Source organism: Triticum aestivum, chromosome 2A (assembly GCF_018294505.1).
Source record: "Triticum aestivum cultivar Chinese Spring chromosome 2A, IWGSC CS RefSeq v2.1, whole genome shotgun sequence".
NCBI lineage: Eukaryota > Viridiplantae > Streptophyta > Magnoliopsida > Poales > Poaceae > Triticum > Triticum aestivum.
Window position 1 is genome coordinate 566441158 of NC_057797.1, and position 25474 is coordinate 566466631.

Here is a 25474-nt window from a genome sequence, read left to right on the forward strand (position 1 = left end):
TGACCCGGTCCGAATGGGCCTTCCCGAATTTACTAGTGCTCCATTGAAGAAATGCCACAGCTGGCGCCCTCGGAGCCTCGAGGAGGAAGATAGTGCGGAAGTCCAACAGTTAATGGGCAAGATAAGGACACTTGCACAGTCCGGATTATCCATAATCGATGTAATAGCCATTTCCATAGTGCGAGGTGTTTAGCTGCTCTGATTCAGGGGGCTTCCCATGTGGCACTACAATGGGGAAGATGACGCCTCACGCTGTGGACGAAAGGGTCCGGATTCCCTTACCACCCTGGCTACAATACTGGCCGATCTGTATAAAGGGGAGAGAGAGAGGAGTTCACTCGTCTTACGCTTCGGCAAGGATTCTCTATGTACAATCCTCCTAGCTAGGTGAGTTTTTATCCCATTACTCTACTCAATCCTCTCCCTGAGTTATGCTTAATTGGTATAAACCCTTCCATTTGTAATAGGAATGGCGGAAGGTTATAGCGGGGATTTATAGCCCCGCTCCTCAACCGGAGAGCCATAACCGGGACCTTGACACCGGATACGAAGAAGATCCGGACATATTTGTAGAGCTCGAGGAGGGAGTATTCTACAGTAGTGTCGATCGTAGCCGACTATCCCGGCCTCCTTCCTGCCACACATGTAAGTAATCAAGAGACACCTCCTTTGAAAGAGATTCCTCATTACGTCTCACCCACTGCACTATTTCGTGCTTCAAAGGGGAGACGCTCGAGGCCTCAACATTCACCAGAGGCATCTCCTAGGAGAGCGACGCCCGCGCCGAGAAAATCTTCGAAGAGAAAGTTGAACGACAATACGACAGAACCTTCATCAAAGAGGTATGATTATTTAATCATGCCTCCTGGCAGTCACATCAAACTGTGACATTATCCGTTGTGTCTTATCAGGAAAAGCGTTCGCCGGACTATGTCCGGGGATCCTGCCAGCCATGCCTCCACAAGTCAGGTTCCAGACCCTGCCTTAAAGGCAAGGGCTGATATGAGAGTGACACCGGATTGTCCATCAGCAGAGGATCTCAGATGATGTATCCGTCACAAAATCTAAAGTGGAAAAGCCATGAATCATCGGCACCGGAAGGCCACTCTTCACGACCCAGACTTTACAAAAGAGGCATTCAACGCCTTCAACTCAGCTGATGCATACATCTGAGCTGCTCGAGATGGGCTTACCATAGCCGCATACCAGCATTTGAAAGATATGTGGGTAGGTACACATTTGTGCAAATCTAATAATTATATACCAGTAGCCCCCGAGACTTGAAGCAGTTGATACAACTGATTTAAGGATCATTGTACAACCAGGTGCTTATAGAGAAGAACAACCTGTTGACTCAAGAGCTGGAAAAGTGTCGGACCCAGCTAGCTGCTGCTACCGCTAAACTTGAGAAATCCAAGAAGGCATCGCCTGGTAATGTTCCCCTCCATCGAGGAAACATAATCATATACTAGTGATATTAATATTGTTGTGTTTCCGCTGACAGGATCAGTGGATCAGCTGAGGGAAAAGCTGAAAATCGCCTAGGCTGGTGAACAGGAGGCCAAAAGGCAACATGCGGCAGGCGAACGTGTGCTGACGCGGGTCAAGGATGAAAAGAACAAGCAGAAGGATTCCAATACCCTGCTGGGTGAAGAACTAAAAGATGTGCAAGCCCAGCTAGCTGACGCCGTCAAGGAGAATAGGAGGCTACAAGGCGGCATATTCAGTATGTTTTTGACCTCACCTTTATGCATTTTAGCGAAGAAATGATCTGACAGATTTATGTCTACAAGTATGCTGACTGGCCGTCCCGAAGAGGAAATGTCCAGCTCTCAAGGCGACCTTCTGCAAGAGCTGTCCCAATTGCACGAGCGAGCTCGGCAAGCAATGCGGAGCATTGCCAAAGCTTTGTGGTCGTCCGCCTCTCCTCCAGGAAGTATGTAGGAGCTTGTGAAGCTATTCCAGGGAGCTCAGCGGCGCTTCCAATTATGGAAGATATCGGTCTGCCGAGAAGGTGCATGAGAGGCCTAGGCCATGGTAAAAAAACGATACACCAAGCTCGATCCAAATGATATGGCCCGGGTCGGACCTAACGGGTCAGATGGAAAAGAAATTCCAGTTAGTTTGGTATATGACCAAGTAAATGTAGCCGCCAAATATTGCCAACAGGATTGTAAGCTACATAGCTTGTTAGCAGCATAGAGGAAGAAGTTTTTGAGTCCAAATGACTATGTACTTCAAATGACAAACTTCTCCCTAGCCGGATTGTAAAGCGATTCTCATGGCAGACCTTTTCGCTTCGACCTCCGGACCCGAAGGCTCGGAGTGTTTCCGAATACCCGCTCAGTAATATAGACCGGGGCATGCATGGAAACCAAGCATAGGGGTCATAGTTGCTTGAATAGACAAGTTGTATCCGGCTAGCTATGTTATATTACATGTTGATTGTAAGAAACATCTTCCAGGGAGAATAGTTTTGTTAAGCGTTCCTTTCCCTGGGCGGATATGCGTTAGTATGCATGTCCGAACTTTGATTGAAAAATCGCAGTATACATAACATCTGGGGGTTCATGGTGTGATGAAAAATGTCTTTAGTCCCCGACCAAATATTCCCTTAAGAATGCTAGCTTTCGGCTTCACCCAGTCTGAGGTACACGTCCAGATAACCCGGCAGTAACAATCACAGAGGTGCTCCCTTTATGCCCTAGCCGAATAAACGGGAACGTAGGGCATAAGCACAGGAGCCAGGCAACCTAGCTTGGCCAAAACTTAAGTCATAACGATGCATATAATGGCGAAGAAAAGGTACATATGCGGAAGAGGACACATATGTGTTGAGCTTGATGCTCGGAAAATAATAATGATAAGCTTCTGTAAAAGAAGCCCCCAGGTATTATGAGTGTATACTTTTAAGGATGTACTTTTAAGGATGTGCACATCATAGGTGTGTAGTTTGGCCGCACAAGAGCTAAAGAGCTAGAGAAAAATTAAAGAGGGTAAAAAATGAAAACAAAGTGAGAAGAAGACGAACAAAGAGTATGGCTCTAGGCATAGAATCTTCTGATTCTTGCAGCATTCCATGGGTTCGGCTCTAGGCGATTGTCAGATGCATCACGCGGCGGTATGCTCCTCTAGTGAGAACCTCATATATGATGAAGGGACCTTCCCACTTGGGCTTGAGTTTGTCCTTTTTCTTCTCTGGTAAGCATCGAACGAGTTCGCCAATGTTATAAGTCTTGGCCCGCACTTCTCTGCTTTGATATCTGCGAGCCTGTTGTTGATAAAGTGTGGAACGAGCTTTTGCGACGTCGCGCTCCTCCTCCAGGGCATCTAAGTCGTCCTGCTGATCAATCTCGGACTCTCTCTCTTCATACATGCGCACTCGAGGTGAGTCATGAATAATGTTGTAGGGCAACACAGCCTATGTGCCGTACACCATGAAGAAGCGTGTATATCCGGTAGTGCGATTGGGCGTGGTCCACAGCCCCCAGAGTACGGAGTCGAGCTCCTCAACCGAGTGCTTGTCTGATTCTTTCAAAGACAGCACTAGTCTAGGCTTAACGCCGCTCATAATAAGACCATTAGCTCGTTCTACTTGACCGTTTGTTTATGGATGATAGACAGAGGCATAATCGAGCTTAATGCCCAGGTTAGCACACCGGGCTTTCACCTCATCGGCTGTAAAATTGGAGCCGTTATCGGTGCAGTGTGGGACGCCGTAACGGTGCACAACACCAGATATAAAGTCTATCACTGGTTCGGGTTCGGCCGTGTTAACTTGTTTAGCCTCTATCCATTTGGTGAATTTATCTACCATTACCAGCAGACATTTTTTCTTATGGCTTCCTCCTTTAAGGGGTCCGACCATATCAAGCCCCTAGACCGCAAAAGGCCAAGTAATGGGGATTGTTTGTAGAGCAGTGGGATGCATATGGCTTTGGCTGGCAAAAAGCTGGCATCCGACGCAACTTTGGACAAGGTCCTGTGCATCTGCTCGGGCCGTCGGCCAATAGAAACCTGTACGGATGGCCTTACTTACAAGGGCCCGAGCCACGGCGTGGTGGCCACCGAGACTGGCGTGAATTTTGGCCAAGAGTTGTCATCCCTCTTCTTCAGAGATACATCTTTGAAGTACTCCGGTAGCGCTTTTCTTGTAGAGCTCTCCGTCATGGACCTTGTAGGCTTTCGAGCGCCGGACAATGCAGCAAGCCTCGTTCTGATCCTCGAGGAGCTCTCGCCTATTAAGGAAGGCCAAGAAGGGTTCGGTCCATGGGGCAATTACTGCCATGATAAGATGGGCCGATGGTGTTATTTCGATGGCTAAGCCCCCAATGATACTGGTATTGTGTTCGGAATCTGGGGGTATAATCGGGTCTGGACTGTTGTTGCCGCTCTCCCCCTGCCACACCATGGATGGCTTGAAGAGCCTTTCCAGGATTATGTTAGGCAGGACGGGGTCGCGCTTGGCGCTGATGCGAGCAAGGACATCCGCTGCTTGATTACCTTCTCGAGCCACATGATGAAACTCGAGCCTCTCGAACCGAGCCGATATTTTGAGAACGGCATTACGATAGGCCACCATCTTCGAATCTTTGGCATCGAAATCTCCATTTATTTGGGATATTGCGAGGTTTGAATCCCCGCGCACCTCCAGGTGTTGTATGCCCATGGAGACAGCCATCTGAAGACCATGTAATAGGGCCTCGTATTCGGCTGCATTGTTGGAGTACGTGTATAATATTTGGAGTACGTACTGAACTGTGTCTCCAGTGGGGGACGTTAAGACGACACCCGCTCCTAAGCCCGCCAGCATTTTGGAGCCATCGAAGTGCATGACCTAGTTGGAATATGTGCCATACTCTTTAGGGGGTTCGGCCTCTGTCCATTCGGCGATGAAGTCGGCCAATACTTGGGATTTGATGGCCTGGCGTGGCTTGTATGTTATGTCGAATGGAAGGAGCTCAATGGCCCACTTTGCGATCCGGCCCGTGGCATCGCGATTGTTTATTATGTCATTGAGTGGTACTTCGGAAGCCACCATGATTGAGCACTCTTGAAAGTAGTGTCGTAGCTTCCGGGATGCCATGAAGACCCCATATGCTATCTTTTGGTAATGAGGGTACCGGGATTTGCATGGTGTGAGGACAGTTGATACGTAGTATACCGGTTTATGAAGTGGGAATTTGTGTCCGTCCTCCTCTCGCTCGACGACGAGCACCGCGCTCACCACCTGGTGTGTTGCCGAGATGTATAACAACATGGGTTTGCCAATGTTCGGCGCGGCCAAGATTGGGTTGCTTGCTAAAAGAGCATTTATCTCTTCCAGTCCGGCCGTTGCCGCATCCGTCCACTCGAAGTGGTCGGTGCGTCGGAGAAGGCGATAAAGTGGGAATGCTTTTTCTCCTAGTCTGGAGATAAAGCGGCTTAAGGCTGCCACACATCCAGCTAGCTTTTGGACCTGTTTGAGGTCTGTTGGTGTAGCCAACTGGGAAAAAGCTCGTATTTTGGATGGATTTACCGCAATTCCTCTATTGGAGATGATGAAGCCCAGCAGTTTGCCGGCGGGAACGCCAAAAATAGACTTTTCCGGATTGAGCTTGATGTCATATGTGCGGAGGTTGTCGAATGTGAGACGCAGATCATCTATCAATGACTCGACGTGCCTAGTTTTGATGACGACATCGTCCACATATGCTTCAACTGTCTTGCTGATCTGTTTCTCCAGGCATGTTTGGATCATGCGTGGTAGGTGGCGCCAGTGTTCTTAAGTCCGAAAGGCATAGTGTTGAAGCAGAATGACCCATATGGGGTAATGAATGCCATTGCGGCTTGGTCGGACTCCTTCATTTTGATTTGATGGTATTCGGAGTATGCGTCGAGTATACCTGGCCATGGGCCTGGCCTGGCCGGGCCTAAAAAATCCCATGGCAAAAAACTGAGGCCCAGGCCCTACCATCGGGCCTACTTTTCAAGCCCAAGCCCGACCCATCTGGTAAAAAGCCCTCAAAAGCCCTTAGGGCTTAGGGCCGTCGGTCGGGCCTCTTCCTTAAAATGCTAATATGCCTAGCCCAAGCCCTTCCAGGCCCTTCTGGTGGGCTCAAAACTCAGGCCCAAGCCCGACCCACGGGTAAGCCCATGGGGCCTAGGCCCTGGATTTTAGGGCCGGGCCTGGCTGGGCCGACAGGGCCAGGCCTGAGATGGCCAGGACTAGCGTCGAGGAAACACAGTGAGTCGTGTCCTGTAGTAGCGTCAATAATTTGATCGATGCGAGGGAGGGGGAAGGGATCCTTAGGGCAGGCCTTGTTGAGGTCTTTGAAAACGACACATAGGCGCCAGGATTTATCCTTCTTTGGTACCATCACCAGGTTTGCTAGCCAGTTCGGGTGTTTTATTTCTCTAATGAATCCGGCCTCGATTAATTTGGCTAGCTCCTCCCCCATGGCTTGTCGTTTGGGTTCAGAAAAGCGCCGCAGTGCTTGCTTAACCGGTTTATATCCCTTCAATATGTTGAGGCTGTGTTCGGCCAACCTGCATGGGATTCCTGGCATATCAGAAGGGTGTCAGGCGAATATGTCCCAGTTCTCCCTCAGGAACTCTCGTAGCGCGGCGTCAACCATTGGGTCCAGCTGTGCCTTGATGGATGCTGTCTTCTTAGGGTCCGTCGGGTGGACTTGAAATTTGACTATTTCATCTGCTGGTTCAAAGGAGGTGGATTTGGGTTGCTTGTCCAGGATTACGTCGTCCTTGTCCACCGTAGAGCGCAGCGCGGTTAACTCTTCGGCCGCGAGGGCTTCAAACAGTGCCTCGAGGGCCAGGGATGCGATTTTGTTTTCGGCGCGGAGGGCTATGTACGGATCCCTAGCAAGAGTGATAATACCATTGGGCCCGGGAATCTTGAGCTTCATATACCCGTAATGAGGTATAGCTTGAAAGCGTATGAATGCGTCTCGCCCCTACAAGGCGTGATATCCACTGTTGAAAGGGGCCACTTGGATGGTTATCTCTTCGGACCGATAATTCTCTGGCGTTCCGAATACCACGTCAAGTGTAATTTTCCCTACGCATCACGCCTCCTGGCTGGGGATGATCCCTCGGAACGTCGTATTACTATGCTCGATGCGACTCCTGTCTATTTCCATTTTATTCAGTGTGTCCTCGTAGATGAGGTTTAGTCCGCTGCCGCCGTCCATGAGCCCTTTAGTGAGCCGAAAGCCATCCACAATTGGGTTGAGGACCAAGGCGGCTGGTGCCGGGACTGACCGGATTTTTGGTTCGTCACTGGCATTGAAAGTTATGGTCGTGTCATTCCAGGGATTTATTGTTGCGACTTGGCAGACTTTGGCGAGGTCGCGGAGTGCCCTCTTGCGCCATTTGTTTGAAGTGAAGGTCTCGAAGACTGTCAATACTCTGTGGTCGTCGTCTTCCGGGGGGTGATTGAGGGAGTCCTGGATTAGAGGGTGTCCGGATGGCCGGACTATACCTTCAGCCGGACTCCTGGACTATGAAGATACAAGATTGAAGACTTCGTCCCATGTCCGGAAGGGACTTTCCTTGGCGTGGAAGGCAAGCTTGGCGACACGGATATGTAGATCTCCTACCATTGTACCGACTTTGTGTAACCCTAGCCCTCTCTGGTGTCTATATAAACCGGAGGGTTTTAGTCCGTAGGACAACATACAGAACAACAATCATACCATAGGCTAGCTTCTAGGGTTTAGCCTCTCCGATCTCGTGGTAGATCTACTCTTGTACTACCCATATCATCAATCTTAATCAAGCAGTACGTAGGGTTTTACCTCCATCAAGAGGGCCCGAACCTGGGTAAAACTTCATGTCCCTTGCCTCCTGTTACCATCCGGCCTAGACGCACAGTTCGGGACCCCCTACCCGAGATCCGCCGGTTTTGACACTGACATTGGTGCTTTCATTGAGAGTTCCTCTGTGTCGTCGCCGTTAGGCTTGATGGCTCCTACGATCATCAATAGCGATGCAGTCCAGGGAGAGACCTTCCTCCCCGGACAGATCTTCGTCTTCGGCAGCTTCGCACTGCAGGCCAATTCACTTGGCCATTTGGAGCAGATCGAAAGCTATGCCCCTGGCCGTCAGGTCAGATTTGGAAGTTTAAACTACACGATTGACATCCGCGGGGACTTGATCTTCGACGGATTCGAGCCACTGCCGAGCGCGCCGCACTGTCACGACGAGCATGATCTAGCTCTGCCGCCAAACAGTGCCCTGGAGGCCGCACCCTCATCGGCTTCGACCCTTAATTCGGAGCCAACTGCGCCGATCGATGATGGGTGGTTGGACGCTGCCTCGGGGGCTGCGATCCCAATGGCGATTGAGCCGAACACCAGCCCCGCACTCCGCGAGGCTCGTGACTCCAAGGAGCCGGACTCCTCTCCGGACTCCGAACCCTCCGCGCCCCTGCCGATCGAATCCGATTGGGCACCGATCATGGAGTTTACTGTCGTGGACATCTTTCAGCACTCGCCTTTCGACGCTATTCTGAAGACACTAAAGTCTCTCTCTTTATTAGGAGAGCCCTGGCTGGACTACGGTCAGCAAGGTTGGGATACGGACGATGAAGAAATTCAAAGCCCACCCACTACCCACTTTGTAGCCACTGTCGACGATTTAACCGACATGCTCGACTTCGACTCCGAAGACATCGACGGTATGGACGCCGATGAAGAACCAGCGCCTATTGGGCCCTGGAAAGCCACCTCGTCATATGACATATACATGGTGGACGCACAAAAAGATGACGACGAGGAGCGGAAGGACGCACCGAAGGCTTGTTCCCTCGAGAAGCAGTCAAAGCGGCGACGCAAGCGCCGCCCCAAATCCCGCCTCGACAGAAATAACGATCACACAGACCCAACACTGGAGTAGGGCGAACCGCTGCTGGACAACGGCAATCCGGATAATCAAACCGAACAAACAAATTCTATCAAGGATAATGGTCCGGACGACATAACGCCGGACAGGCACCCGGAGCAGCAGAATGCCCGTAAAAGGCTTGTTGCCACCGCGAGGAGTCTTAAAAAGCAGAAGCAAAGGCTCAAGGCTGCGCAAGACACACTCCAAATTAGATGGAGTAAAATACTCAACACAGCAACGAGGTACGGCGACAATCGCCCCTCCAAGAGCTACCCAGAGGGGAAGCTGCTACCTGAATTCGATGAGGAGGCCTCAGACCCCCCCCCCACAACCAAATATCAAAGCAGCCACCTGGCCGGATAGACGACCCCTCTACCAACACAGAGCGGCATACAACGCCACTCACAATACAACATGCGACCCATGCGAGGGCTCGCACCCAAAGGATGGCACAACAAGATTCATCTATGGACCACGCAAGCGCGCCCCAGCATACAATGCAACACAACAAACATCCGAACAACGCGGTACACCCAGCTACAGGGGTGCCGCACACCCCCTATGTTTCACCGATGAGGTGCTGGACCATGAATTTCCAGAGGGATTCAAACCCGTAAACATAGAGACATACGACGGAACAACAGACCCTGGGGTCTGGATTGAGGACTACATCCTTCATATCCTTATGGCTCGAGGAGATGATCTCCACGCCATCAAGTACTTACCCCTCAAGCTCAAAGGGCCAGCTCGTCATTGGCTTAAAGGCCTCCCCAAAAGCTCCATTGGAAGTTGGGAAGAGGTCGAAGACGCCTTTCGGGCAAATTTTCAAGGGACTTATGTCCGACCTTCGGATGCGGACGATTTGAGTCATATAACTCAACAGCCCGGAGAGTCAGCCCGAAAGCTTTGGAACAGGTTTCTTACTAAAAAGAACCAGATTGTCGACTGTCCGGACGCCGAAGCCTTGGCAGCTTTTAAGCATAGCGTCCGTGACGAATGGCTCGCTAGACACCTCGGCCAAAATAAGCCGAGAATGATGGCCGCATTAACAAGCCTCATGACCCACTTTTGCGCAGGTGAGGACAGCTGGCTAGCCAGATGCAGCACCAGCGGCCCCAGTACATCTGAAGTTAAAGATGGAAACGGGAAATCACGGCGCAACAGCAATAACAAATGCCGGAATAAAGAAGACAGCACGAAGGGCACGGCAGTAAACGCCGGATTCAAAAGCTCTCAGCCAGGTCAAAAGCCGCCCTCTAAAGGCACCAGGGATGAACTGTCCAGCCTCAACAAAATTCTGGACCAAGTATGTCAGATCCATAGTACCCCTGGTAAACCTGCTAATCATACCCACAGAGAATGTTGGGTCTTCAAGCGGTCCGGCAAGCTCAACGCAGTACATAAGGGGGAGGATACACCAAGTGAAGACGAGGGCGAGCCTCCCAAGCAAGACACTGGGGAAGAAAAGAAATTTCCACCAGAAGTCAAAACAGTAAACGTGTTACACGTGATCAAGGGAAAAAACAACGCGGCACTCCCAGGAAAATATACCCAAGTGCCTGTCACCGTGAAGTCCTGCCACTGGTCATCTCAACTGATCACTTTCGACCATCGCGATTACTCAGCAAGTATCCGACGTGCAGGATGGGCTGCCCTGGTATTAGACCCAATAATTGGCGGATATCACTTCACACGACTCTTGATGGACAGTGGCAGCAATCTAAACCTAATATATCAGGATACAATCTGTGGGATGGGGTTAGACCCAACAAAAATTCGCCATAGCAATACTACCTTTAAAGGAGTAACGCCAGGCCCAGGGGCTCGTTGTACGGCTCCCTCCTACTACAAGTTATATTCGACTCCCCTGATAACTTCCGTCGCGAGCATTTAATCTTCCACATCGCTCCGTTCCAAAGTGGCTATCAAGCACTGCTCGGACGCGAAGCTTTCGCTCGCTTTAATGCAATACCACACTACGCCTCCCTCACACTCAAGATGCCCGGTCCACGTGGCATCATTTCAGTGAACGGAAATATCAAGCGATCTCTGCGCGCCGAAGAGAGTGCGGCTGCCTTGGCAGCTGCACACAAAAGGCGCCCGGACCAGCGAAAGCATCCAATAGGTCGTCAAGACCTCAGACACAACTAATCAAGTCCGGCGCCGCTATTTATACTGAATAAATGGTCACACCCCTATTTGTCAATACAAGGGGCTCAACGCGCGCAGACAAGTGGCAATTTCTTCTCATCTTGAATTATACATGGTTTCTTTAAAAACTATCTTTTTGCACGACAACTTTTTCACCTAAATTCCTCTCTTTTACAGACGATCATCCTGCTACACCCGTCCAGGATACGGCACAATAGCGACACAGGCGCGACGTGCAGCAGGGACCCGCTCCAAGGATTCTTTTTAGATTAAGACCCTGCATAAACCTTTTTTACTGTCTCTTGTTGATACATATCCACCGTTGAGAAGGATGCTGACGTCTTGGCATGTGGCCACACCAGAACAATGCACGTACCTGGACACAAGGGGCTTCTTACAAAGGCCATTATTTAGGCCCGGTTTATACCACAAAGACCGAAGACCTTAGGGAGTGTTCGGCATCGCAAGTTTGGCCCTATATGCATCAGCTCCGAATCATTGTCTTTGGTAAAATGTTGGGTTTTCCCGGCTCCTGTGTTTTGGTGCCTTACGTTCCGCTTTACCGGCTAAGGTAGCACCAGGAGAACTACTGCGATTGTGCCCTGGTTCATCCGGACGAGCACCTCAGTAGAGAAAGCCGAAAACTGACTGTCATGATATAGCGTGAGACTGGTCAACCACTCGATGACCTGTTGGAATGTTAGAATTCCTCCGCCTTAACGAAGGGCCATTTTCCGGCCAGGCATGTACGCACCCCGGTATCGGGAGAGTGCGGAGCAACCAGGGGCTATCTAGTAGCCCCACTGTCAAACTCCTATGGCTAAGTGAAAGTGCTAAAGCATTATAGTCCGGTTGCCTCGCTCGCTCCGCTATCACCTCCTTAATAGGACCAAGACGTTGGGTTAAGTGTGAACGCGTGTTTTTTGTGAGCACCTCCGCATTATATGCGTGGGGGTTGAAGCCGACGGCTGCAATCTTTCAGGTTATACACATGTATACATAAACGGCCGCCCAGGAGGCATCATATTACTTTCAGGCAAAAGTATAAAAATAGCCTTATAAAAATTTATAAAAGCATTTCGCTTACAATGAGATTACATATCACTCAACCATAATATTTTTTGAGCACTGGGTCTCTATCAAATGAGCACCCTCAAGAACTTCTTCAAAGTAGTGCTCAACAGCCATTCGACCTATGGCCGAATCCCGCGCTGCAACAGTGGTAGCATCCATCTCCGCCCAGTATGCTTTAACACGGGCAAAGGTCATCCATGAGCCCTCTATGCACGCCGACCTCTTCATCGCATTAATGCGTGGCACCACGTCAAGGAACTGCTGCACCAAGCTGAAATAGCTGTTCAGTTTTGGCCTTTCCGGCCATAGCTGATCCACAACAGACCTCATGGCGAGTCCGGACAATCTATTCAGTTCGGCCCATTCGGCTAATTGGTCAGTCAATGAAAGCGGACGCTCGGGAGAATGGAATTGTGTCCAAAACAGCTGGTCCACTTCATGGTCCGTCTGACCCTGGAAGTACTTGGCCGCATTGGCAGCGCTCGCCGCCAAATCCATCTACACATCCTCCGAACTCCACAGCCGATCCAGAGAGGCATACCGTGGATCTCCGAACTTCCTCCGCAACATAAAGGATTTCCCAGCTACAATATCCCTGGCTTCCCTCAGCTCCTCCTTCTTCGCCCTCATAGCAGAGCGGATGTCTTTTCTCGTCGCAGCAGCCTTCTCAAGGTCCGGTGCCTTCGCTAGGTTTTCCTTTTCAAGAACCCGGCAACGGTCAGTGGCGGCTTTTAATTCTATGGCCATCTTATCTCGGCTCTCGCCATGCGCGGCCTTCTCGGCTTTCAACTCTTCGGCCGCCTTCAAAGCAGCCGCATTACCAAACCTTGCTTGTTCCTTGGCTCGGGCAAGTTCTGCCCGCAAGGCTTCAACAGTGGCAGCTCCATCTGCAGTCACGACATATTAAAAGATGCTGGCATCATGCTGCTCTTACTATGTGGCATTTACCAGATAATGACACCTACCCTGTGCCTCGTCAAGCCTTTTGTTAACAAGCTCGATGTCGGCGTCTGCCGCATCCAACTGCCGTTTTAAATGGGCAAACTTGCTAGTCCGGCTAGCCACCAGAGCTTCCATCACCTGCACATAGAGGCAGTATGGTTATTACCTGGGAATATGATCCTCTGTTCGTCGTCATTTCCGACGACAACCAGAGTATCAGGGGCTACTATCTACACAGGGCACACCTAGCATGTGCAGGACTATCATACATTATTTTACGTACCTCAAAGCCTGTCAGTAGACTCATAAAAGCTTCATGCAATCGGCTTTCGGCGGACGAGATTATCTCCATCACCGTATTCATCAGCACACAGTGTTCATCTGAGATGGCCGGTCGCCCCACCAACTCCCTCAGAACATCCGATCACACACTAGACGGTGCCGGACTCTTTTGTCCGCTCTCTTCGGGAGCCGGACACTGGGGGCTTCGGGGGTCAATGGGATTATCTTCTGGCCTCACCGGACTCGGAGAGGCCCTCCGTGACGACACTTTGGGGTCTCCCGCTTCTGGAGCGGAGGAGTCTGGAGGAGGCGTTTCTCTCTCCATCATCTCTGGAAGAAGATCCCCCGAAGACGAGCTCATTTGAGAGGGGCTAAGGCCAAACTGCAAAGATATGTGCGGTGGTTATTTTCTTAGAAGAAAAAGATGGCATACCTGTACTATTAAAGTATTTCGGGTCACTTACGACTCACTGGAGAATTGATCCCCCCATGGACTTTGTGCGGCAAAAGCACCCCCCAAGGTAGGACCCTCTGTGGGAGACTTCTTCTCCCGTTTGGAAGCTTCGGCTTCCGAATCCCCGGGCGCAGTCCTTTTCCTCCTCCGGTCGTCTTCCTTCATGGAGACGCTCGCTCCCTCGGTTAGAATGGGCAGCGTTGGGGGCCCGCGTCCGCCCGTATTATCCTCCTCGGTATCTTCCTTCAAGGGCTCCGGGCAAGGTGCGACCTGGAGCATCTTTTCCACTACCGGATTGTCCAAACCCTCAGGGAGGGGGGGCGAACACCGAATCAACTTCGCCTTTGTTAGCAATCCTGGTCAACAAGCGAACTCTCAGAAATAACTTCGTAACAAATGAGAGATAGTATGTTCGGCCGGAAGATTCCTTACCTGTTCGGCGGCACGGTTACTGCTCAGGCCCACGTCCTCGGTGATTTCCGGACACTCTACCTGAGGTCCGAAGAATGACTTGTACATCTCCTCGTATGTCAGGCCGAGGAAATTTTGAATGACACGTGGTCCCTCGGGATTGATCTCCCACAAGCGAAGGGGCCGGCATTTGCAAGGCTGGACTTGACGAACCAGCATAACTTGTATTACCGCAAACCAAACTAAAATCTCCATTGAAGAGATCTCGAATGCGGCTTTGCAGTATAGGCATGTCCTTGGCTGGACCCCAGCTCAGACCTCTGCTGATCCATGACATCAGTTGTGGTGGAGGGCCCGAGCGGAAAATAGGGGCAGCCATCCACTTGGCACTTCTAGGAGCCGTGATGTAGAACCACTCCTGTTGCCACAATTCAGACACCTCTAGAATGGAACCTTTGGGCCATGGAGCTCCCGTCATCTTGCATACTGAGGCACCTCCACACGCTGCATGTTGCCCCTCGATCATCTTCAGCTTTACTTCAAAGGTCTTGAGCCACAGGCCAAGGTGAGGGGTAACTCGGAGGAAGGCCTCACACACGACAATAAATGTCGTGATACGAAGAAAGGAGTTCGGAGCTAGATCATGGAAATCTAGCCCGTAATAAAACTTCAAACCCCTGATGAAAGGATCTAGAGCAAGGCCTAGACCTCGGAGGAAGTGGGAGACGAACACGACTTTCTCGTTGGGTTCGGGGGAGGGGACGGCCTGCCCTCGGGCAGGCAGCTGATGCAAAACCTCAGCGGTCAGATATCTGGCCTCCCTCAACTTTGTGATGTCTTCTTCCATGACGGAGGAAGGCACCCATCGGCCTTGAAGGCTAGATCTGGACATGATTGAAGGTTCGGAGCACCTGACCTGAACTTTGGGTGTTTGAGCTTGAGGTGGGGGAAGGATTCGATTGAGCACAGGAAGGAAAAATAAAAGCCTTGTCCCTTTATAAAGAGGGTGAATATCAAGTGTCCTCTCCGTGGCCGTTTGGACTTGCCTATAGTCTAGGAGTCCTAGAAGCGGTTGGGTTACCCACACCCGTATTGATGAGAATCCCGGAATAAGGGGACATGGTCTCTGCTTTAACAAGATGTGCCAAGGAAACCGCCTCGCATGATGCGCTAAGGTGGGACAATAAAACGATTCGAATAAAGGCTTGGCCGTGGTGCAATGTCACACTACGGAATACGTCAGCAGATTAGATTTGTGTAAATATTATTCTCTCTATGGCAATACGTGGAAACGTATTTTGCAGAGCCGGACACTATCTTTGTGTTCAAAATATTCTATGAAGTACTTGGATGAGGAACCCGCCTTGCAATGCCGAAGACAATATGCGCGTCGGACTCATCGTCATTGAAGCCTAGTTCAGGGGCTACTAAGGGAGTCCTGGATTAGGGGGTGTCCGGATGGCCGGACTATACCTTCAGCCGGACTCCTGGACTATGAAGATACAAGATTGAAGACTTCATCCCGTGTCCGGAAGGGACTTTCCTTGGCGTGGAAGGCAATCTTGGCGATACGGATATGTAGATCTCCTACCATTGTAACCGACTTGTAACCCTAGCCCTCTCCGGTGTCTATATAAACTAGAGGGTTTTAGTCCGTAGGACAACATACAGAACAACAATCATACCATAGGCTAGCTTCTAGGGTTTAGCCTCTCCGATCTCGTGGTAGATCTACTCTTGTACTACCCATATCATCAATATTAATCAAGCAGGATGTAGGGTTTTACCTCCATCAAGAGGGCCCGAACCTGGGTAAAACTTCGTGTCCCTTGCCTCCTGTTACCATCTGGCCTAGACGCACAGTTCGGGACCCCCTACCCGAGATCCGCCGGTTTTGAGACCGACAGTGATGCTCAGAGGTGTTTTTGATGAGGATATCCTCGCCGCTCTTGGACACTTGCCGGAGTATCCAACATGCTCTAAGGTTGTGGGTTGGTATGGTATCTGGTGTTGTGTGTATTTTGCATGGCCTATCGAGCCATCCCTCCAGAACGGTTCCGCACCCCGTAATGGCTTAGATTTCTTTACTATTGGGTCGGGCACCCCGCGAGGGTGCATCCTTTTTGCCCGGATGAGGGGTTGAGTGGAAACCGGTGGTTCCCAGCGAGCTGCGTGAGTTTTCCAGGTGCTTTCCAATGCCTAGTACTTCTGTGCTATGGTTGCCAAGTCAGCGAAGTGTAATACGCGGCAGTGGTTGAAGGCGCTGAGGATTCCTTCGTCCGTGCAAATATTGCAGAATATTGAGATCACATCTTTGTTGCAGCAATCTTTAATATTGTCCTTCACAAGGAGGAATCTAGCCCAAAAGATTTGATTTCTCTCTGATCGGGTTTAAGCCCAATCCGATCGTAGTCTGTAGCGACCCCCAGGGCTGCGATGCGATCCAGGAGTGCGTTTAAAGACGACAACTCTGTCGGATCCATCCGTTTGGAGTATTCGGAGTCAATACGGAGGAGATTTTCGATGACCCGAGAAGTCATCGTCGGCTTAACGACCATACGGGCGGTCATGGTAAAGCCACCCAGCCGGAGGGTTTGGTTTGGGGCCAGGGCTCCTCTGGAGGTGATACTATCCTTGATAACAAGGCGAGCCGTCAATCTTGTCTTCGACGTCACAGAGGAACTCTTAGTGAAAGCCCCAATGTCGGTGTCAAAACCGGCGGATCTCGGGTAGGGGGTCCCAAACTGTGCGTCTAAGATCGATGGTAACAGGAGACAGGGGACACGATGTTTACCCAGGTTCAGGCCCTCTTGATGGAGGTGATACCCTACGTCCTGATTGATTGACATTGATGAGTATGAGGGTTACAAGAGTTGATCTACCACGAGATCATAATGGCTAAACCCTAGAAGTCTAGCCTGCATGATTATGATTGCCTCTACGGACTAAACCCTCTGGTTTATATAGACACCGGAGGGGACTAGGGTTGTACAAAGTCGGTTACAGAGAAAGGAATCTTCATATCCGAACACCAGGCTTGCCATCCACGCCAAGGAGAGTCCCCTCCGGACATGAGAGAGAGTCTTCTATCTTGTATCTTCATAGCCCATTAGTCCGGCCCATGTCACACAGGCCGGACGCCCGAGGACCCCTTCATCCAGGACTCCCTCAGACACCTTATGAATTGTGGTTTGGCAAGAAACCAAAATTGTCGTTTCTTAAAGTTTGGGGTTGCGATGCTTATGTGAAAAAGCTTCAACCTGATAAGCTCGAACCCAAATCAGAGAAATGTGTCTTCATAGGATACCCAAAGGAGACTGTTGGGTACACCTTCTATCACAGATCCGAAGGCAAGATATTTGTTGCTAAGAATGGATCCTTTCTAGAGAAGGAGTTACTCTCAAAACAAGTGAGTGGGAGGAAAGTAGAACTTGATGAGGTAATTGTACCTTCTCCCTTATTGGAAAGTAGTTCATCACAGAAACAGTTCCAGTGATTCCTACACTAGTAAGTGAGGACGCTAATAATGATGATCATGAAACTTCTGATCAAGTTACTACTGAACCTCATAGGTCAACCAGAGTAAGATCCGCACCAGAGTGGTACGGTAATCCTGTTCTGGAGGCCATGTTACTTGACCATGACGAACCTACGAACTATAAGGAAGCGATGATGAGCCCGGGTTCCGCAAAATGGCTTGAGGCCATGAAATCCGAGATGGGATCCATGTATGAGAACAAAGTGTGGACTTTGGTTGACTTGCCCAATAATCGGCAAGCCATAGAGAATAAATGGATCTTCAAGAAGAAGACTGACTTTGACGGTAATTTTACTGTCTACAAAGCTCGACTTGTTACAAAACATTTTCGACAAGTTCAAGGAGTCGACTACGATGAGACCTTCTCACCTGTAGCGATGCTTAAGTCCGTTCGAATCATGTTAGCAATTGCTGCATTTTATAATTATGAAATTTGGCAAATGGATGTCAAAACCGCATTCCTTAATGGATATCTTAAATAAGAGTTGTATATGATGCAACCAGAAGGTTTTGTCGATCAAAAAGGTGCTAACAAAGTGTGCAAGCTCCAGCAATCCATTTATGGACTGGTGCAAGCCTCTCGGAGTTGGAATGTATGCTTTGATAGTGTGATCAAAGCATATGGTTTTATACAGACTTTTGGAGAAGCCTGTATATACAAGAAAGTGAGTGGGAGCTCTGTAGCATTTCTGATATTATATGTAGATGACATATTGTTGATCAGAAATGATACTGAATTTCTGAATAGCATAAAAGGATACTTGAATAAGAATTTTTCAATGAAAGACCTCGATGAAGCTGCTTATATATTGGGCATCAAGATCTATAGAGATAGATCAAGAGGTTTAATTGGACTTTCACAAAGCACATACCTTGATAAAGTTTTGAAGAAGTTCAAAATGGATCAAGCAAAGAAAGGGTTCTTGCCTGTGTTACAAGGTGTGAAGTTGAGTCAGACTATGCCCAGCCATTGCAGAAGATAGAGAGAAAATGAAAATCATTCCCTATGCTTCAACCATAGGTTCTATCATGTATGCAATGTTGTGTACCAGATCTGATGTGTGCCTTGCTATAAGTTTGGCAGGGAGGTACCAAAGTAATCCAGGAGTGGATCACTGGACATCGGTCAAGAACATCATGAAATACCTGAAAAGGACTAAGGATATGCTTCTCGTTTATGGAGGTGACAAAGAGCTCGTCGTAAACGGTTACGTCGGTGCAAGCTTTGACACTGATCCGGATGACTCTAACTCACAAACCGGATACGCATTTTTATTGAATGGAGGAGCTGTCAGTTGGTGCAGTTCCAAGCAGAGCGTAGTGGCGGGATCTACATGTGAAGCGGAGTACATAGCTGCTTCGGAAGCAGCAAATGAAGAAGTCTAGATGAAGGAGTTCATATCCAATCTAGGTGTCATACCTAGTGCATTTGGTCCAATGAAAATCTTTTGTGACAATACTGGTGCAATTGCCTTGGCAAAGAATCCAGATTTCACAAGAGAACCAAGCACATCAAGAGACGCTTCAATTCCATCCGCGACCAAGTCAAAGAGGGAGACATAGAGATTTGCAAGATACATACAAATCTGAATATTGCAGACCCATTGACTAAGCCTCTCTCACGAGCAAAACATGATCAGCACCAAGACTCCATGGGTGTTAGAATCATTACAATGTTGTCTAGATTATTGACTCTAGTGCAAGTGGGAGACTGAAGGAAATATGCCCTGGAGGCAATAATAAAGTTGTTATTTATATTTCCTTATATCTTGATAAATGTTTATTATTCATGCTAGAATTGTATTAACTAGAAACTTAGTACATGTGTGAATACATAGACAAACAGAGTGTCACTAGTATGCCTCTACTTGACTAGCTCATTAATCAAAGATGGTTAAGTTTCCTACCCATGGACAAGAGTTGTCATTTGATGAACGGGATCACATCATTACGGAATGATGTGATTGACTTGACCCATCCATTAGCTTGATCATTTAGTTTATTGCTATTGCTTTCTCCATGACTTATACATGTTCCTATGACTATGAGATTATGCAACTCCCAAATACCGGAGGAACAATTAGTGTGCTATCAAACGTCACAACGTAACTGGGTGACTATAAAGATGTTGTACAGGTGTCTCCGATGGTGTTTGTTGAGTTGGCAGAGATCGAGATTAGGATTTGTCACTCTGTGTATCGGAGAGGTATCTCTGGGCCCTCTCGGTAATGCACATCACTATAAGCCTTGCAAGCAATGTGACTAATGAGTTAGTTGCGGGATAATGCATTACGGAACGAGTAAAGAGACTTTTCGGTAACGAGATTGAACTAGGTATTGAGATACAGATGATCGAATCTCAGGCAAATAACATACCGATGACAAAGGGAACAGCATATGTTGTATGCGGTTTCACCGATAAAGATCTTTGTAGAATATGTAGGAGCTGATACGTCTCCAACGTATCTACAATTTTTTATTGTTCCATGCTATATTATATCCTGTTTTGGACATTATTGGGCTTTATTATACACTTTTATATTATTTATGGGACTAACCTATTAATTGGAGGCCCAGCCCAGAATTGCTGTTTTTTTCCTATTTCACAGTTTCGTAAAAAAAGAATATCAAACGGAGTCCAAACGGAATGAAACCTTCGGGAACGTGATTTTCAGAATGAACATGATCCAGAGGACTTGGGCCCTATGTTAAGAAAGCAACTAGGAGGGCACGAGGTAGGGCGGGCGCGCCTACTCCCCCCCCCCCAGGCACGCCCTCCGCCCTCGTGGGGCCCATGTTGCTCCACCGACGTACTTCTTCCTCCTATATATATGTACGTACCCCCAAACTACCAGATACGGAGCCAAACCCTAATTCCACCGCCGTAACTTTATGTACCCGTGAGATTCCTTCTTGGGGCCTTTTCCGGAGCTCCGCCGGAGGGGGCATCGATCACGGAGGGCTTCTACATCAACACCATAGCCTCTCCGATGAAGTGTGAGTAGTTTACTTTAGACCTTCGTGTCCATAGTTGTTAGCTAGATGGCTTCTTCTCTCTTTTTGGATCTCAATACAAAGTTCTCCCCCTCTCTTGTGGAGATCTATTTGATGTAATCTTCTTTTGCGGTGTGTTTGTTGAGACAAATGAATTGTGGGTTTATGATCAAGTTTATCTATGAACAATATTTGAATCTTCTCTGAATTCTTTTATGTATGATTGGTTATCTTTGCAAGTCTCTTCGAATTATCAGTTTGGTTTGGCCTACTAGATTGATCTTTCTTGCAATAGGAGAAGTGCTTAGCTTTGGGTTCAATCTTGCGGTGTCCTTTCCCAGTGACAGTAGGGGCAGCAAGGCACGTATTGTATTGTTGCCATCGGGGATAACAAGATGGGGTTTATTTCATATTGCATGAGTTTATCCCTCTACATCATGTCATTTTGCTTAAAGCGTTACTCTGTTCTTTTGAACTTAATACTCTAGATGCATGCTGGATAGCGGCCGATGTGTGGAGTAATAGTAGTAGATGCAGGCAGGAGTCGGTCTACTTGTCTCGGACGTGATTCCTATATACATGATCATATCTAGATATTCTCATAACTATGCTCAATTCTGTCAATTGCTCAACAGTAATTTGTTTACCCACCGTAATACTTATGCTCTCGAGAGAAGCCACTAGTGAAACCTATGCCCCCCGGGTCTATTTTCCATCATATTAATCTTCCTTCAACAAGCAATTTCCTTTTCCGTTTATTTTTCTTTCTTTACTTTGCATCTTTATCATAAAAATACCAAAAATATTATCTTATCATATCTATCAAATCTCACTTTCGTAAGTGACCATGAAGGGATTGACAACCCCTTTATTTTGTTGGTTGCGAGGATTTTATTTGTTTGTGTAGGTGCGAGGGACTCGTGCGTGGCCTCCTACTAGATTGCTACTTTGGTTCTGAAAAACTGAGGGAAATACTTACGCTACTTTGCTGCATCACCCTTTCCTCTTCAAGGGAAAACCAACGCAGTGCTCAAGAGATAGAAAGAAGGATTTCTGGCGTCGTTGCCGGGGAATCTACGCAAAAGTCAACATACCAAGTACCCATCACAAACCCTTATCTCCCGCATTACATTATTTGCCATTTGCCTCTCATTTTCCTCTCCCCCACTTCACCCTTGCTGTTTTATTCGCCCTCTTTTCTGTTTGCCTTCTTCCCGTATGTATCCTTGTTTGTGGTTCCATGTGCCTTCTATTTGCTTGCATCTTTGCTTGCTAAAAATCTATTGATATGGATCCACTTAAAGTGTTCTACTTAGATCATCTTCAATCCTTATGCGCTCGTGCTGATACCCCAACTAGCCTAGTTGATGGGAAATCTTTAGATGAGCATGCTCATTTTGTGCATCACCGTTTGTCTGAAAAAGGGAGACTCTTATGGAATCAAATAAACAGATTGTTGTGTTATGCTTGGAATCTTTGTGAAATTTGTGATTATACTTGTTGCTCTAAGAACCCTAAAAAACACCTCCCCTACCTATGTGAGTTTAATGATATTGAAATCTTATCTTCTTATGCAAAGGGTGTTTATAGTTACTATGATATCAAGCGAATTGAAGAATTTGTTGCTTTTAAGGGTGCTTATGAAGTTGCTTCTTTGATTGAAAAATATGATATTACTCTCTATGAATCTGAAAATTTTGACATACTTAAATATTGCTATGAAAACTATGCTCATAATGTCTATGTCAAAGAATTTATTGAAAGAATGACCGTTGCTTCGGAAGAAAATAATGATATGCATGAATCTATAGATAATTATGATTCCGATGATTTGATTGAAATATCCCTTGATGAACATGATGCTTGATATTCTTGTGGACGTGATGCCAATATATATGAAGATGAATTTGCTATAGTTCCTTATGTTAAACATGAGATCGTTGCTATTGCACCCATACTTAATAGTTCCTTCGATGAAAAGCATGATTGAAATGATGTTATTATAAATTATCTTAATATCAATTGTGTTAATGATATGAAAAACCTCAAGCTTGGGGATTCTGGTTTTGCTATGACTACTATTTGTTGCAATGATCATGATTGGGGTGATTCTTCTTTTGATCTTGAAAATTTATTTAAGCCCCATGATGATTATGAGATTGATAATAGTGTTTGCAATATTATTGAAAGTGGGTTTGGAAGAGTGTCAACTTTAGATCCCACATATTTGGAGAATGTTCAATCTCATGAAGTTTTTGATAAAAGTGGGTTTGGAGAGGTCATGACTTTAGTTAATGTTAATCCCACTATTTGGAAGAGTGTCAACTTTGCATGCATGTTGATCATGTTGAAAATATTTTATGTGATAGCTATTTTGTAGAATTTGCTTATGATCCCACATGCAATTATTATGATAGAGGTAAATATGGTGGTAGAAATTTTCATGTTACTAAATTACCTCTCATTATGTTGAGATTGCTATTGTTTCTTTCCGCTTCCTTGCATATGCTAGTTTTTGCTTGCCTTGATAATTTGTGTTTGCCTATAATATGCCTATTCATAGGAAGTATGTTAGAATTAGATGTGTTTGCCAAGTGTTTTATGATGCTCTCTTTATGCTTCAATTCTTGTCTTTCTTGTGAGCATCGTTGAAATCTTATGCCTAGCTAGGGGCGTTAAACGATAGCGCTTGTTGGGAGGCAACCCGATTTTATTTTTATTCCTTGCTTTTTTCTCCTGTTTAGTAATAAATAATTTATCTATCCTCTGTTTTGGTTGTGTTTTTTGTGTTTAATTAGTGTTTGTGCCAAGTAGAACCGTTGGGAAGACTTGGGGAAAGTCTTTTTGATCTTGCTGTAAAAAACAGAAACTTTAGCACTCACGAGAATTGCTGCCATTTTTATTTGGAAAGTGATATTTAGTTAATTATTTTTTTCATATGATTAATAGATAAATTCCTCACGTCCAGCAATTTATTTTATAATTTTTGGGGTTCCAGAACTTGCGTTAGCTACAGATTACTACAGACTGTTCTGTTTTTGACAGATTCTGTTTTTCGTGCGTTGTTTGCTTATTTTGATGAATCTATGGCTACTAAAATAGTTTATAAAACATAGAGAAGTTGGAATACAGTAAGTTTAACAAAAATATAAATAAATAATGAGTTCATTACATTACCGTGAAGTGGTGTTTTGTTTTCTTTCGCTAACGGAGCTCACGAGATTTTCTACTTTAAGTTTTGTGTTGTGAAGTTTTCAAGTTTTGGGTAAAGATTTGATGAATTATGGAACAAGGAGTGGCAAGAGGCTAAGCTTGGTGATGCCAATGGCACCCCAAGAAAATCTAAGGACACCTAAAAGCCAAAGCTTGGGGATGCCCCGGAAGGCATCCCCTCTTTCGTCTATCCATCGGTAACTTTACTTGGAGCTATATTTTTATTTACCACATGATATGTGTTTTTCTTGGAGCGTACTGTATTATTTGAATCTTTATTTATTAGTTTTACACAATCATCCTTTCTGTATACACCTTTTGAGAGACACACACATGATTCAAAAATTGTTAGAATACTCTATGTGCTTCACTTATATCTTTTGAGTTATATAGTTTTTGCTCTAGTGCTTCACTTATATCTTTTAGGGCACGGTGGTGGATTTGTTTTATAGAAACTATTGTTCTCTCATGATTCACTTAGATTATTTTGAGAGTCCTACAAAACAGCATGCTAATTTGCTTTAATTATGTTAGGCATTGAAGATTAATAAAAAAATCTTATGAGTGTGTTGAATACTATGAGAAGTTTGATACTTTATAATTGTTTTGAGATATGGAGATGGTGATATTAGAGTCGTGCTAGTTGAGTAGTTGTGAATTTGAGAAATGCTTGTGTTGAAGTTTGTGATTCCCGTAGCATGCACATATGGTGAACCATTATGTGAAGAAGTTGGAGCATGATTTATTTATTGATTGTCTTCCTTATGAGTGGCGGTCGGGGACGAGCGATGGTCTTTTCCTACCAATCTATCCCCCTAGGAGCATGCGCGTAGTACTTTTCTTCGATGACTAATAGATTTTTGTAATAAGTATATGAGTTCTTTATGACTAATGTTGAGTCCATGGATTATACGCACTCTCACCCTTCCACCATTGGTAGCCTCTAGAATACCGTGCACCTTTCACCGGTATCATACACCCACCATATACCTTCCTCAAAACAGCCACCATACCTACCTATCATGGCATTTCCATACCCATTCCGAGATATATTGCAATGCAACTTTCCACCGTTCCATTTACTATGACACGCTCCATCATTGTCATATTGCTTTGCATGATCATGTAGTTGACATTTTAGTTGTGGCAAAGCCACCGTTCATAATTCTTGCGTACAAGTCACTCATGCATCATTGCTATCCCGGTATACTATCGTAGGCATTCATATAGAGTCATACTTTGTTCTAGTATCAAGTTGTAATCATTGAGTTGTAAATAAATAGAAGTGTGATGATCATCATTCATAGAGTATTGGCCCAAAAAAGAGAAAGGCCAAAAAAAGGAAGGCCCATATATATATATATATATATATATATATATATATATATATATATATATATATAAAGGTATATATATAAAGGGACAATACTACTATCCTTTTTCCACACTTGTGCTTCAAAGTCGCACCATGATCTTCATGATTGAGAATCTCCTATGTTATCACTTTCATATACTAGTGTGAATTTTTCATT